The following is a 14,115-nucleotide window of genomic DNA, read 5'->3' on the forward strand; positions in this document are numbered from 1 at the left end:
ACCCATTTTAAATTTGAAATCCTTGAACACATATTTAAGAAAATTCAAGTTCAAGATGGAATCCCTCAGGGCGGTTATTGCAAGCCTGGAAGAGGGGGATTACATGGTATCTCTGGACATCAAGGATGCTTACCTGCATGTCCCCATTTACCATCCTCACCAGGAGTACCTCAGATTTGTGGTACAGGATTGTCATTACCAATTCCAGACGTTGCCGTTCGGCCTGTCCACGGCACCGAGGGTATTTACCAAGGTAATGGCCGAAATGATAATACTCCTTCGGAAAAAGGGAGTTTTAATTATCCCATACTTGGACGATCTCCTGATAAAGGCGAGGTCCAGAGAGCAGTTGTTGGTCGGCGTAGCATTATCTCAGGAGGTGCTACACCAGCACGGTTGGATTCTGAATATTCCAAAGTCACAGCTGGTTCCGGCGACACGTCTACTGTTCCTGGGGATGATTCTGGACACAGTCCAGAAAAAAGTGTTTCTCCCAGAGGAGAAAGCCAAGGAGCTGTCATCTCTAGTCAGAGGCCTCCTGAAACCAAAACAGGTGTCGGTGCATCACTGCACGCGAGTCCTGGGAAAGATGGTAGCTTCCTACAAAGCAATTCCATTCGGCAGGTTCCATGCCAGAACCTTTCAGTGGGACCTGTTGGACCAATGGTCCGGATCGCATCTTCAAATGCATCGGTTGATAACCCTGTCTCCAAGGACCAGGGTGTCTCTGCTGTGGTGGCTGCAGAGTGCTCATCTCAGAGAGGGCCACAGATTCGGCATACAGGACTGGGTCCTGGTGACCACGGATGCCAGCCTTCGAGGCTGGGGGGCAGTCACACGGGGAAGAAACTTCCAAGGACTTTGGTCAAGTCAGGAGACTTCCCTACACATAAATGTTCTGGAACTGAGGGCCATTTACAATGCCCTAAGTCAGGCAAGGCCCCTGCTTCAAAACCAGCCGGTTCTGATCCAGTCAGACAACATCACGGCAGTCGCCCATGTAAACCGACAGGGCGGCACAAGAAGCAGGGCGGCGATGGCAGAAGCCACAAGGATTTTCCGATGGGCGGAAAATCGCGTGTTAGCACTGTCAGCAGTGTTCATTCCGGGAGTGGACAACTGGGAAGCAGACTTCCTCAGCAGGCACGACCTCCACCCGGGAGAGTGGGGACTTCATCCAGAAGTCTTCCAACTGATTGTAAACCGTTGGGAAAGGCCACAGGTGGACATGATGGCGTCCCGCTTAAACAAGAAGCTAGAAAAATAATGCGCCAGGTCAAGAGACCCTCAGGCGATAGCTGTGGACGCTCTAGTGACACCGTGGGTGTACCGGTCGGTTTATGTGTTCCCTCCTCTTCCTCTCATACCCAAGGTACTGAGGATAATAAGGAAAAGAGGAGTAAGAACTATTCTCATTGTTCCAGATTGGCCAAGAAGGTCTTGGTACCCGGAACTTCAAGAATTAATCTCAGAGGACCCATGGCCTCTGCCGCTCAGACAGGACCTGCTGCTGCAGGGGCCCTGTCTGTTCCAAGACTTACCGCGGCTGCGTTTGACGGCATGGCGGTTGAACACCGGATCCTAAAAGAAAAGGGTATTCCGGAGGAAGTCATTCCTACGCTCATTAAAGCTAGAAAAGATGTAACCGTACAACATTATCACCGCATATGGCAAAAATATGTTGCGTGGTGTGAGGCCAGGAAGGCCCCAATGGAGGAATTCCAGCTAGGTCGATTTCTGCACTTCCTACAGTCAGGGGTGACTATGGGCCTAAAACTGGGTTCCATTGAGGTCCAGATTTCGGCTCTGTCGATTTTCTTCCAAAAAGAACTGGCTTCACTGCCTGAAGTTCAGACATTTGTCAAGGGAGTGCTGCATATTCAGCCTCCTTTTGTGCCTCCAGTGGCACCGTGGGACCTCAACGTGGTGTTGGGTTTCCTAAAGTCACATTGGTTTGAGCCACTCAAAACCGTGGATTTAAAATATCTCACGTGGAAAGTGGTCATGCTTTTGGCCTTGGCTTCGGCAAGGCGTGTGTCAGAATTGGCGGCTTTGTCATGTAAAAGCCCCTATTTGATTTTCCATATGGATAGGGCAGAATTGAGGACTCGTCCCCAGTTTCTTCCTAAGGTGGTATCAGCTTTTCACTTGAACCAACCTATCGTGGTGCCTGCGGCTACTAGGGACTTGGAGGACTCCAAGTTACTGGACGTAGTCAGGGCCTTGAAAATTTATGTTTCCAGGACGGCTGGAGTCAGGAAGACTGACTCGCTATTTATCCTGTATGCACCCAACAAGCTGGGTGCTCCTGCTTCAAAGCAGACTATTGCTCGCTGGATTTGTAGCACAATTCAGCTTGCGCATTCTGTGGCTGGCCTGCCGCAGCCTAAATCTGTAAAAGCCCATTCCACGAGGAAAGTGTGCTCTTCTTGGGCGGCTGCCCGAGGGGTCTCGGCTTTACAACTTTGCCGAGCTGCTACTTGGTCAGGGGCAAACACGTTTGCAAAATTCTACAAATTTGATACCCTGGCTGAGGAGGACCTTGAGTTCTCTCATTCGGTGCTGCAGAGTCATCCGCACTCTCCCGCCCGTTTGGGAGCTTTGGTATAATCCCCATGGACCTTACGGAGTCCCCAGCATCCAGTAGGACGTCAGAGAAAATAAGATTTTACTCACCGGTAAATCTATTTCTCGTAGTCCGTAGTGGATGCTGGGCGCCCGTCCCAAGTACGGACTGTCTGCAATACTTGTATATAGTTATTGTTAACTAAAAGGGTTATTGTTGAGCCATCTGTTGAGAGGCTCTGTTATGTTCATACTGTTAACTGGGTATAGTATCACGAGTTATACGGTGTGATTGGTGTGGCTGGTATGAGTCTTACCCGGGATTCAAAATCCTTCCTTATTGTGTCAGCTCTTCCGGGCACAGTATCCTTACTGAGGTCTGGAGGAGGGTCATAGTGGGAGGAGCCAGTGCACACCAGGTAGTCCTAAATCTTTCTTAGCTGTGCCCAGTCTCCTGCGGAGCCGCTATTCCCCATGGTCCTTACGGAGTCCCCAGCATCCACTACGGACTACGAGAAATAGATTTACCGGTGAGTAAAATCTTATTTTTTTTGTACTGTCCCTTGTTGATGGTACTAGCCAGCTCCTCCCCAGCCATTTAACTCATCGCATGATAAAACATTTATATATTTTCCATGTTTGACCAGGTTCTCTACTTGCTGTACATTATAAAGATCTACAAGGATGTCTAAAGCGCCCTACACACTGGACAACGGTGACGGGTGATATGAACGATATTGCTCAGAAATGAAAGATAGTGCGTGCAGAAAATAGGTACACGCAAATACGCACAAGGCTTCGTTGTGTATAATCACATCAAAACTTTTGACGGAAGAGGCAGAATCTGGTTGTGACCGCGTTTTCATATAGGCAAAGCTCAGTGAGTGTGTGCTGGCACAAGTACATCCCATGCAAAGCTGGGCATAAGCTAAAACATGCCTAGTATAGAATAGGGGGAGGCATAATAATGATGATGACTACCAAACCAGGCACATATGATACAGACAGAGATGCATATAACTCTGGTTATGGTCAAATATACACATTTATTCCTTGCGCCCTTCTTTTGGCAAAATGCGATTGATTTCTTCAACCACTGCCTAAGGCCCTAAGCGTTTTACACTTTATATTGTATTCATTTGGGTTTTGAAAACGACTACAGCTATGGGAACTTTTTACCATAATGCTTAACCCTTGGATTTGTTTTTCTAGAATTTTTAGCACCATGCCTAAAATGTCCTCCTTTGGTCATCTCCTGGCATAGCCATCCTCGTACTATGTATATAATAACTGCAGCTGCACGCTAACAGGAGGAGGAGTAATTTGGGAGGCACTCGATATCCCGGGCGAGGAAATTAGTGATCATGTCTGTGACACAGAATGTAACAGTGATGCGACTCTCCCTCCTCTTCCTCCGGCCAGCCAGATGTCACAGTGAGTACTCTGCATAGTCTTAGTAGCAAGGTACTGATGTTATTAAGGGGTCTATTTACTAAGCCTTGGATGGAGGTAAAGTCGCTGGAGATAAAGTACCAGCCAATCGACTCCTAACTAATTTTTCAAACACAGCCTGTGGCATAGCAGTTAGGAGCCGATTGGCTGGTACTTTATATCCAGCGACTTTACCTCCATCCAAGGCTTAGTAAATAGACCTCTAAATCTTCTCACCAGCAGCACTAGCCTGACATACAGTAGATCACCTTAAGGTTCCCACACATGCAACTGTTTTACTGTCTCATACCCCTGATTGAGTTCTACAAAGAATTACAGATTAATTTAATCCTGTGTGTCAACCTGTGGATATGTAGACTGTGGAGGATATCTATCAATGGTCCATTTTGATATCTCCTTTGTTATAGTAATTTGCAATTCGCAGTTAAACTAATCCACTAAAACCAAATCGCCACGTACAGTAAATGGCTTCTTTTTCAAACCTCCCAAAACACATTACCATATACAGTACCTCAGAATGTCTGCCTTGTGAAGGGTAGAACAGAGGCAATTTATTAGGGAAAACTCTCTCACGAGTTTCTCATGCATTTCAATGGCCAATACATTTCATTGGTTGCACAAAGCATGAAAATGCATTAGCATTTGAAATAAATAATACAATTTTCTGTAAAAAAAAATAAAATACTACTGTGGAACTAGAAGTCTCAGCAAACCTTGTAAATTATTTATTCTTGGACATTCTGAAATTTGCTAAAAGCATGTCCTGTCAGCTAGGACGCACACAAATAGTTTCACAATATTATTTAGTTGATTTATCCACCAGTTTCATTGCTGTCAATGGGGTTGGAGGTCTAAACAAGCTCGGCACATTGCAAGCTGCCAGCATGTAAACATTGCTATTGATGGGCTTTCTCCAGCATTGCCTATTCAAATGGAGGGGAAAGAGCGATTTTGCTTAGCAGAGGTAAATCGTCTGAATTGAAAATAAATCCATTTGTAATAGATCGGAAAGTTTTGGAAACAATGAAATAATTAAGGCAAAGTGGAGAGATTTTAACTTCGGTAGAAAATCAAAGTTTTATACAGTACATCTTCTACTATGTAATACTGGAGCTCTTTTTCCCAGTAATAATTTACAAAAGCCATGGCGTGCGTACCATAGTTGTTTTCTACTGCAAAGTTAGATCCATGCAGCCAGGAAATATTACTGCATAAATGCTTTAGCGTATCTCCTAATTCATCTCCTTGAGTATTTAGGATTAGATTGTTTTGTTTGGACGTCCTCCACCCACAGCGGAAAGAGGCTAGGCTGAAACTTTAATATGTAGGGGATTTTCAATGGAAAATCATCTGGTAGATACAAAATAATACTGACTATGCGATGAGTGTCTCTCCCCATGAGATATTTCTAAGGACTACTACAAAGAGAAATAAAGCATAAGCAAAAACTACTGACAGATGTTACTGGAGCTTATTCCCCCTAATCTGACCACATGTATATGGAAATGTCAGATTAGGCATTTATAGCACTTAGGTTGGATACTTTTAATAACTTCAGAAGTCTTACAGGAGTGTTGAACCTAAATTCCAAGTTGACTTGCGTGAGGCAGCAGCCATTTTGATTGCCAGCGCTAAAAATGGCCCTGTATACAGGTTTGGTCTCCCACATCCTAAATGCTTGGAACCAGAAGTATTTTGGGTACCAAAATTTTCCATATTTTGAATACATTTGTTTGCATGTCATAATGATATATCATGGGGATGGGACACAAGTCTAAACACAGAATGCATTTGTGCTTCATATATACATTATACACAGTGGCGGTTTTAGGCACGGGGAAGCAGGGCGGTCCCCGGTGCGCTGCAGTCTGAGTGTGCAGCCTCAATCATCCGGTCGGTGCTCGCAACCTTTTTTATTGCGTTCCACACACTGCTAGTACTGCCTGCAATCTTGAGAACCCCTCCCTTTCCTGTACTATTCTGTGGCCATGTCCCTTCCCAATGAAGCCGTGCCCCTATATTTTTACTGCGTGTTGTAGGCGCGCACTGTCCCTGTTTTCAATTAGGGGGGCACCAAAAAAAACTTTCGCTATGGGCGCAACAAGGTCTAGAACTGGCCCTGCTTCTACAGAGAGCCTGAAGGTAATTTTATATAACATTTTTCAGAATTATGTATTAAATAAAGTTTGTGAACCATCAGAAAGCAAAAGTGTCACTATCTCAGTGGCGTTTAAAAAAATTCTGTATCAGAATTCTGGACCCTGTATTTGCTGTGCTGTTGAGTGTAGGCTATTGTTCTCTATCATCAGCTGTTCTCTGGGGGGGGAAAGATTCAGTGGCAGATTTTACATAGGGACAGCATGGTAGTGGCTTCCCATATGCAGCACGTTCTGCTAATCACAAGCCAAACAGTTAGTTCTAGGTGAAGTGATGTCTTCCCCCTTAGACTGCCAGTTCAGACTGTGATAGCAGAGAGAGCTTCCAATAGGAAGCCAATCCCCTGCTATTACGGCAGCCCTATCTGGCTTCTAGTATCCAGATGGAAGACAGACAGTCAATATGTCGACAGGGTGAAAAGGTCAACAGTTAAATGGTTGACATGGACTTAGGTTGACAGGGTCAAAAGGTTAACATGCAAATGGTCTACACGAAAAAGGTTGACACGGGGGTAAATTTACTAAGATTCGTATTTTCCCGTTTCAGGTCAAAGTTCAATCACGAATGACATCGAAGGTGTAAAACTGCAACTTTTTGAATTTGTTACGATGGATTTACTAAGCTGTCGTATTCGGGTTTTTCTTTTCTTCCGATGTCGATGTCATTCGTGTTTTTTTTGTGTTTTTTACGGCAGTGATTAGCAAAACACTGCCGACTTTTTTACAATTAATCTCGGCCGGATCTGTGTGATCCGTGCTGGGGTTCTATTTTTTTTTTTTTTTTAATTAAACACTGTAAAATTTTAAAAAAAAATTGCGTGGGGTCCCCCCTCCTAAGCATAACCAGCCTCGGGCTCTTTGAGCCGATCCTGGTTGCCGAAATATGGGGAAAAAAATGACAGGGGTTCCCCCATATTTAAGCAACCAGCATCGGGCTCTGCGCCTGGTCCTGGTCCCAAAAATACGGGGGACAAAAAGAGTAGGGGTCCCCCTTATTTTTAAAACCAGCACCGGGCTCCACTAGCTGGACAGATAATGCCACAGCCGGGGGTCACTTTTATATAGTGCCCTGCGGCCGTGGCATCAAAAATCCAACTAGTCACTCCTGGCCGGGGTACCCTGGGGGAGTGGGGACCCCTTCAATCAAGGGGTCCCCCCCCCCCCAGCCACCCAAGGGCCAGGGGTGAAGCCCGAGGCTGTCCCCCCCCCCATCCAATGGGCTGCGGATGGGGAGGCTGATAGCCTTTGTTGTAAAAGAAAAGATATTGTTTTTAGTAGCAGTACTACAAGGCCCAGCAAGCCTCCCCCGCATGCTGGTACTTGGAGAACCACAAGTACCAGCATGCGACGGAAAAACGGGCCCGCTGGTACCTGTAGTACTACTACTAAAAAAATACCCCAAAAAAGACAAGACACACACACCGTGAAAGTATAATTTTATTACATACATACACACATACATACATACTTACCTTAAGTTCCCACGCAGGTCGGTCCTCTTCTCCAGTAGAATCCAAGGGGTACCTGTTGAAGAAATTATACTCACGAGATCCAGGGGTCCAGGCTCCTCGGGAAATCCAGGGGTAATCCACGTACTTGAAAAAAATAACAAAACGGTGTCCCGACCACGAACTGAAAGGGGACCCATGTTTGCACATGGGTCACCTTTCCACGAATGCCAGAAACCCACTTTGACTTCTGTCTAAGTGGGTTTCTTCAGCCAATCAGGGAGCGCCACGTTGTAGCACTCTCCTGATCAGCTGTGTGCTCCTGTCCTCACTGACAGGCAGCACACGGCAGTGTTACAATGTAGCGCCTATGCGCTACATTGTAACCAATGATGGGAACTTTCTGCCCTGCGGTTGACCTAAAGTGACGTCACCGCTGAGCAGAAAGTTCCCATCATTGGTTACAATGTAGCGCATAGGCGCTACATTGTAACACTGCCGTGTGCTGCCTGTCAGTGAGGACAGGAGCACACAGCTGATCAGGAGAGTGCTACAACGTGGCGCTCCCTGATTGGCTGAAGAAACCCACTTAGACAGAAGTCAAAGTGGGTTTCTGGCATTCGTGGAAAGGTGACCCATGTGCACTGCAAACATGGGTCCCCTTTCAGTTCGTGGTCGGGACACCGTTTTGTTATTTTTTTCAAGTACGTGGATTACCCCTGGATTTCCCGAGGAGCCTGGACCCCTGGATCTCGTGAGTATAATTTCTTCAACAGGTACCCCTTGGATTCTACTGGAGAAGAGGACCGACCTGCGTGGGAACTTAAGGTAAGTATGTATGTGTGTATGTATGTAATAAAATTATACTTTCACGGTGTGTGTGTCTTGTCTTTTTTTGGGTATTTTTTTAGTAGTAGTACTACAGGTACCAGCGGGCCCGTTTTTCCGTCGCATGCTAGTACTTGTGGTTCTCCAAGTACCAGCATGCGGGGGAGGCTTGCTGGGCCTTGTAGTACTGCTACTAAAAACAATATCTTTTCTTTTACAACAAAGGCTATCAGCCTCCCCATCCGCAGCCCATTGGATGGGGGGGGACAGCCTCGGGCTTCACCCCTGGCCCTTGGGTGGCTGGGGGGGGGGGGACCCCTTCATTGAAGGGGTCCCCACTCCCCCAGGGTACCCCGGCCAGGAGTGACTAGTTGGATTTTTGATGCCACGGCCGCAGGGCACTATATAAAAGTGACCCCCGGCTGTGGCATTATCTGTCCAGCTAGTGGAGCCCGGTGCTGGTTTTAAAAATACGGGGGACCCCTACTCTTTTTGTCCCCCGTATTTTTGGGACCAGGACCAGGCGCAGAGCCCGATGCTGGTTGCTTAAATATGGGGGAACCCCTGTCATTTTTTTTCCCATATTTCTGCAACCAGGATCGGCTCAAAGAGCCCGAGGCTGGTTATGCTTAGGAGGGGGGACCCCACGCAATTTTTTTTGAAAAAATAAGCACTTTCCCACCCCTTCCCACTGATATGCATGCACGGATCTCATGGATCCGTGCATGCCTATCCAATCACGAATAAAAAAAAAAGGTCTGTTTTTTTTTAGCACTTTTTTACGAGTTGTAATTTTTCACGGCAGTGTTTTTTTTTTTGTTTGCTTTGCACTTCTTAGTAAATGACCGAGATTCATACTTAAACAGCCGCGTTTTGACCGATGGTGTATTCATTCGTAATTTTTTACTTGGACTTGCAAAAAATTACGAATGCCCTCATCTCTGCCGTGATTAGTGTTTAGTAAATTACCGAGATGACACTTTGATGAAAAAACGGCATCTCGGTCAAAATCGGGAGCTTAGTAAATTTCCCCCATGGTTTTTCATGATTTTTAGGGTTAGAGTTAGGGTCAGGCACTTGGAGGCCCGATGCGATGTTTCTGAGTGCAGCAGCTGCATCTGATGTCACGCAGCTGCCGCGATCACGCCAACACCATGCCCCGCCCCCCATTTCAGTGATGACGCCTCCGTTTGGCTGCCTCCGCTCCCGCCTCCACAATGCTTTGTTTCCATCTAGGAAACAGAGCATTGCCGCCCCCGCCCTGCGACCGCCTCTGCCTGATCGACAAGCAAAGGCAATTGCATATTCTGCGTGTCCCATGTGCAGGACAGGCGCTGCGCATGCGCCCACACCTGCAGGCGCTGCGCATGCGCCCACACCAACCATTTGCATATCAAACTTTCGACTCTGTTGACCTAAGACAATGTTCACCATTTAACTGTCAGTGTTTTGACCCTGTCGACCTATTGACTGTTGACCATCTGGTGTTGACATATTGACTGTCTATCTAGACGCTGTCAATCTTTTACTTCACATTCCTGACTGCTAGGGACTGCATCTGCTGTTGACCTCTTGACTGTCTATCTAGACACTGTCAATCTTTTAATTCACATCCCTGGCTAGGGTTTGCAGCCAATGCTGTCCCTAGAAGCTGGTTAGTTGATTTGCACATGAGTGTCACTTTATCTCCGTCCAAGGCTTAGTAAATGGACCCCTGAATTTCTTGGTGGTGCCTCTCATCTGCAAATCTCTGCTGCCTGAGAGGGTCATTCAGACCTGACAGCAACAGTGACCCGCAGCGTAGTCTGCCGGTGGCGACAAACTCACATGGGCAGTGGGCGTACACATTGCAGGCGCTTTCATCATGGATGCGACCGCAATGTGATTGACAGGCGAGGCCGTTGCGGGGTGGATTTTTGGCATTGCGGGGGTGGTGCCGGGGAAAACAGGGGCAGGCCAGGACCATTTTCAGGGCAGCTGCGTGCATGGGTATCCGGACTCCAGGTCGACAACAAAAAGGCCGACACACCTTAGGTCGACTCCAATTGGTCGACACACCTTAGGTCGACATGGACAAAGGTCGACATGGACAAAAGGTCGACATGAACAAGGTCGACATGGAAAAAGGTCGACATGAGTTTTTCACAAGTTTTTTCTTTTTTGGAACCTTTTCATACTTAACGATCCACGTGGACTACGATTGGAACGGTAATCTGTGCCGAGCGAAGCGGAGCAGAGCGAAGGCACCATGCCCGAAGCATGGCGAGCAAAGTGGTGCACTATTTGGGGCTCCCCGTCACTCTACGAAGAAAAACGACACCAAAAAAACATAAAAAAATCGTGTCGATCTTTTTCCATGTTGACCTTGTTCCTGTCGACCTTTTGTTCATGTCGACCTAAGGTTTGTCGACCAATTGGCGTCGACCTAAGGTGTGTCGACCTTTTTGTTGTCGACCTGGAGTCCCAGACCCGCGTGCATGTTAGCGGAAGGAATTGTTCCCTGTTGTGGATGTGTCATGGGCATGTATGTTGGGTTCCTAGCTTGGTGTGTGGGTGTGTGTGGGGGATGGGGGGAGTCCATGCAGCATGGAATTTTTATATCCATGGGCAGTTTTTCATATTACCATAAGGAAGGAAGTAGGCTACCGGGATGGATCTAACTCAGACTCAGGACCAGTACCTGCAATCCAAGGGTCAAATTGAATAATCCTTCGGACTTTTAAACAATATACATTTGTATCTTGGATTATATAGAGGACTGGATCATTTGTTCCAAAAGCAGTGTATCTTCTCATCCCCAGCATATGGTGCCCAGGCCAGTGGGCAAACAACTGCCTATATACTTGCTGCATATCAGGTGCAGCGTTTCTTCTTGTGCATGTCTCTGGAGTGGTTCTCTGTAGGTGTGTTCACCCAAAATGAATGTTGCTGTATTTGTTGCCCCCGCTTAGTCGTCCCTTGTGTGACATCAGCACACTTTCTGCTGCATCCCCATGATACTAATGTCTCCATTCACATTGAGTTTTCTAAAGCAGTGGTTGGATAGATAGATAGATTAGATAGATAGATAGATAGATAGATAGATAGATAGATAGATAGATAGATAGATAGATAGATAGATAGATAGATGGATGTACACCGACCTACAAGATACTGCTATACTTCTAGATAGATTGGGCCACATTGTCTAGAGGAATATACTAATAACATACATAATTTGGTAAATCATGTAGAGGCATCATGACACTTAAATCATAATTTGGCAATGCAATTGTATGCTGATTGAGGAACTTTATTCAAAGATAGGACTGAGAACAACAATGGGGGTAATTCCAAGTTGATCGCAGCAGGAATTTTGTTAGCAATTGGGCAAAACCATGTGCACTGCAGGGGAGGCAGATTTAACATGTGCAGAGAGAGTTAGATTTGGGTGGGGTGTGTTCAATCTGCAATCTAATTTGCAGTGTAAAAATAAAGCAGCCAGTATTTACCCTGCACAGAAACAAAATAACCCACCCAAAATCTAACTCTCTCTGCACATGTTATATCTGCCTCCCCTGCAGTGCACATGGTTTTGCCCAACTACTGAAAAATTTCCTGCTGCGATCAACTTGGAATTACCCCCTATGTAGTATCATTTTGGTTTTGATCTATAGTTATGTACAAGTTCAGATGGTACAGTACTTGCTTCTAGTGATCACTACTGACCTGCTTTGTAGGCTTCCTATGTTACATTATTTGTCTATTCCTTGCAAGGTCTGACAATATCCAGAAACTGAAAAGGGAAGTCCCATTTGTAACAAAAACTCATTTCTAGTATTTTAACTAAAATGAAAAAAAAAAAAAGAAAAGAAAGAAAGTTAATATCAAAACAACATAGATACAGTACAATGCATATTTCAGTAATAGGATATGCAGGTAGACATGTTAAACAAGAAGAATAATATAAACTTTACAATTAACATGGAGTATAAATTGGGTTTGGCCAAAAATGTGTACCCATCCACTACATGTAGGGGAACCCCATCAGCTGGGTCCCTTACATTCCTAATACTAGCACATTATATACATTTATCAGGGGCACCATAATAGTGCCCAGTCTAATACGTAGACAGCATTGCAGTAACCTGTGCTGATTAACATTACAAAGCATCTCTATCAATTCAAATAGCATTAACTTCATCCAATATAAATTGATAATGTATATTATATAATTACCTTAGCTTTAATAAAATCTTATATTCTCCTAAAGCAATCATATGCATAACTAGCTTTTTACTCTTTATTTATTGAATATTTATTCATTTATATAACGCACACATATTCCGCAGCGCTTTACAGAGAATATATAGCCATTCACATCAGTCCCTGCCCCAATGAAGCTTACAATCTATATTCCCTACCAATTGTACACACAGACACATTCACACTAGGGTTAATTTTGTTTAGAGCCAATTAACCTACCAGTACAATTTTGGATTGTGGGAGGAAACCGGAGTACCTGGGGAAGCCCACCCAAGTACAGGGAGAATACACATACTCCATACAGTTATGGCCATAGTGGGAATTGAACCCATGACCTTAGTGTTGTGAGGCAGTAATACTAACCATTACACCGTCCATGCTCTAACAGTGACATTACCTGGATTTCGGCTTAAGCACACTTATTCTTGTTTATGGTGCATGAGCAACAGTTTTGTTAGTACATTATATGTACCAGCTTCTACGACTTACTGACATGGGTAGTACTTCATTCTGATTCTTTGCTTGTAATGTAACCCAGACCCTGACAAGAACCACCAACATTTTCCTTATGCCATATTAACCATATTCCCATATGTTAAAGTCACCTAGCAAGACTAGTCTGGTGGCTGCAATCTGCAGGTTTCCCACAGCAAAGTTCATCACTTTCTTTTGGGGGCTTTGGTATAGACTGAGGTTTTTATAAGAGTACGTGCTTTTGGTTCAGCAGTGCCAGTCACCAGTGGTATATAATGTGTACACATCTAGACATATGATACTTTTCTTAGCTTCTTGATGTTTCATTACTGGTCTTTGTTATGGGTTCTGTTCGGCTGAGTATAAAAGCAGAATAATGGCCCTGATCTACAGGGGCGGATCCAGGAAAAAATGACAGGGGGGGCACCTTGTGCACGCCTTCGGCGTGCGGTCCCATGAAGGTGCGCGTGGCCTGACAACAAGGGCATGACCTAGCAAAAAGGGTCACGACCTAAAAGGGAATGTCATATTCATAAGACGGGAAGAGGGTGACACTTTGGAGAGGCAGAGGGTGACAGAAGAGAGAGGGTGATGGGTTTATAGTGACGCAGGGGAGAGGAAGAGGGTGAGGCAGTGGGTGAAGGAGACATACTGGGAGACGGAGAGGCAGTGGGTGACAGAGAGAGGGTGACAGTGAGAGGCAGTGTGGGTAACACCGGGGAAAGGGGCACGAGGAATAAGTGGGTGATGCCAGGGGGAGGCGGCAGTGGGTAACAAGGAGAGGGGGACAGGGAGAGGCAGTGGGTACCTAAGGTCTCTGTAGGAGTAGGAGGGAGTAGTGAGACATTTGTAGTGAGGATTACAGAGGCATGAAGGGAAATTATCACTGGGGAAACAGACAGAAGAAAACATGGGAGCTTAACACAGTAGCTGAGAGGAGAGAGGAA

General features: G+C 45.7%; 1 long non-coding RNA gene across 2 annotated transcripts in view; it reads right to left on the minus strand.

Moving 5' to 3' along the window:
• Positions 1–14,115, minus strand: part of LOC134926243 (uncharacterized) — a 101,477-nt gene that overhangs the window by 36,297 nt on the left and 51,065 nt on the right. For both annotated transcript variants that reach the window (XR_010177538.1, XR_010177537.1), the window contains one exon: positions 12,158–12,274. This is a non-coding gene — a long non-coding RNA (uncharacterized LOC134926243). The remainder of the gene's footprint in view (positions 1–12,157; positions 12,275–14,115) is intronic.

The sequence above is a fragment of the Pseudophryne corroboree genome, chromosome 1 (assembly GCF_028390025.1).
Source record: "Pseudophryne corroboree isolate aPseCor3 chromosome 1, aPseCor3.hap2, whole genome shotgun sequence".
NCBI lineage: Eukaryota > Metazoa > Chordata > Amphibia > Anura > Myobatrachidae > Pseudophryne > Pseudophryne corroboree.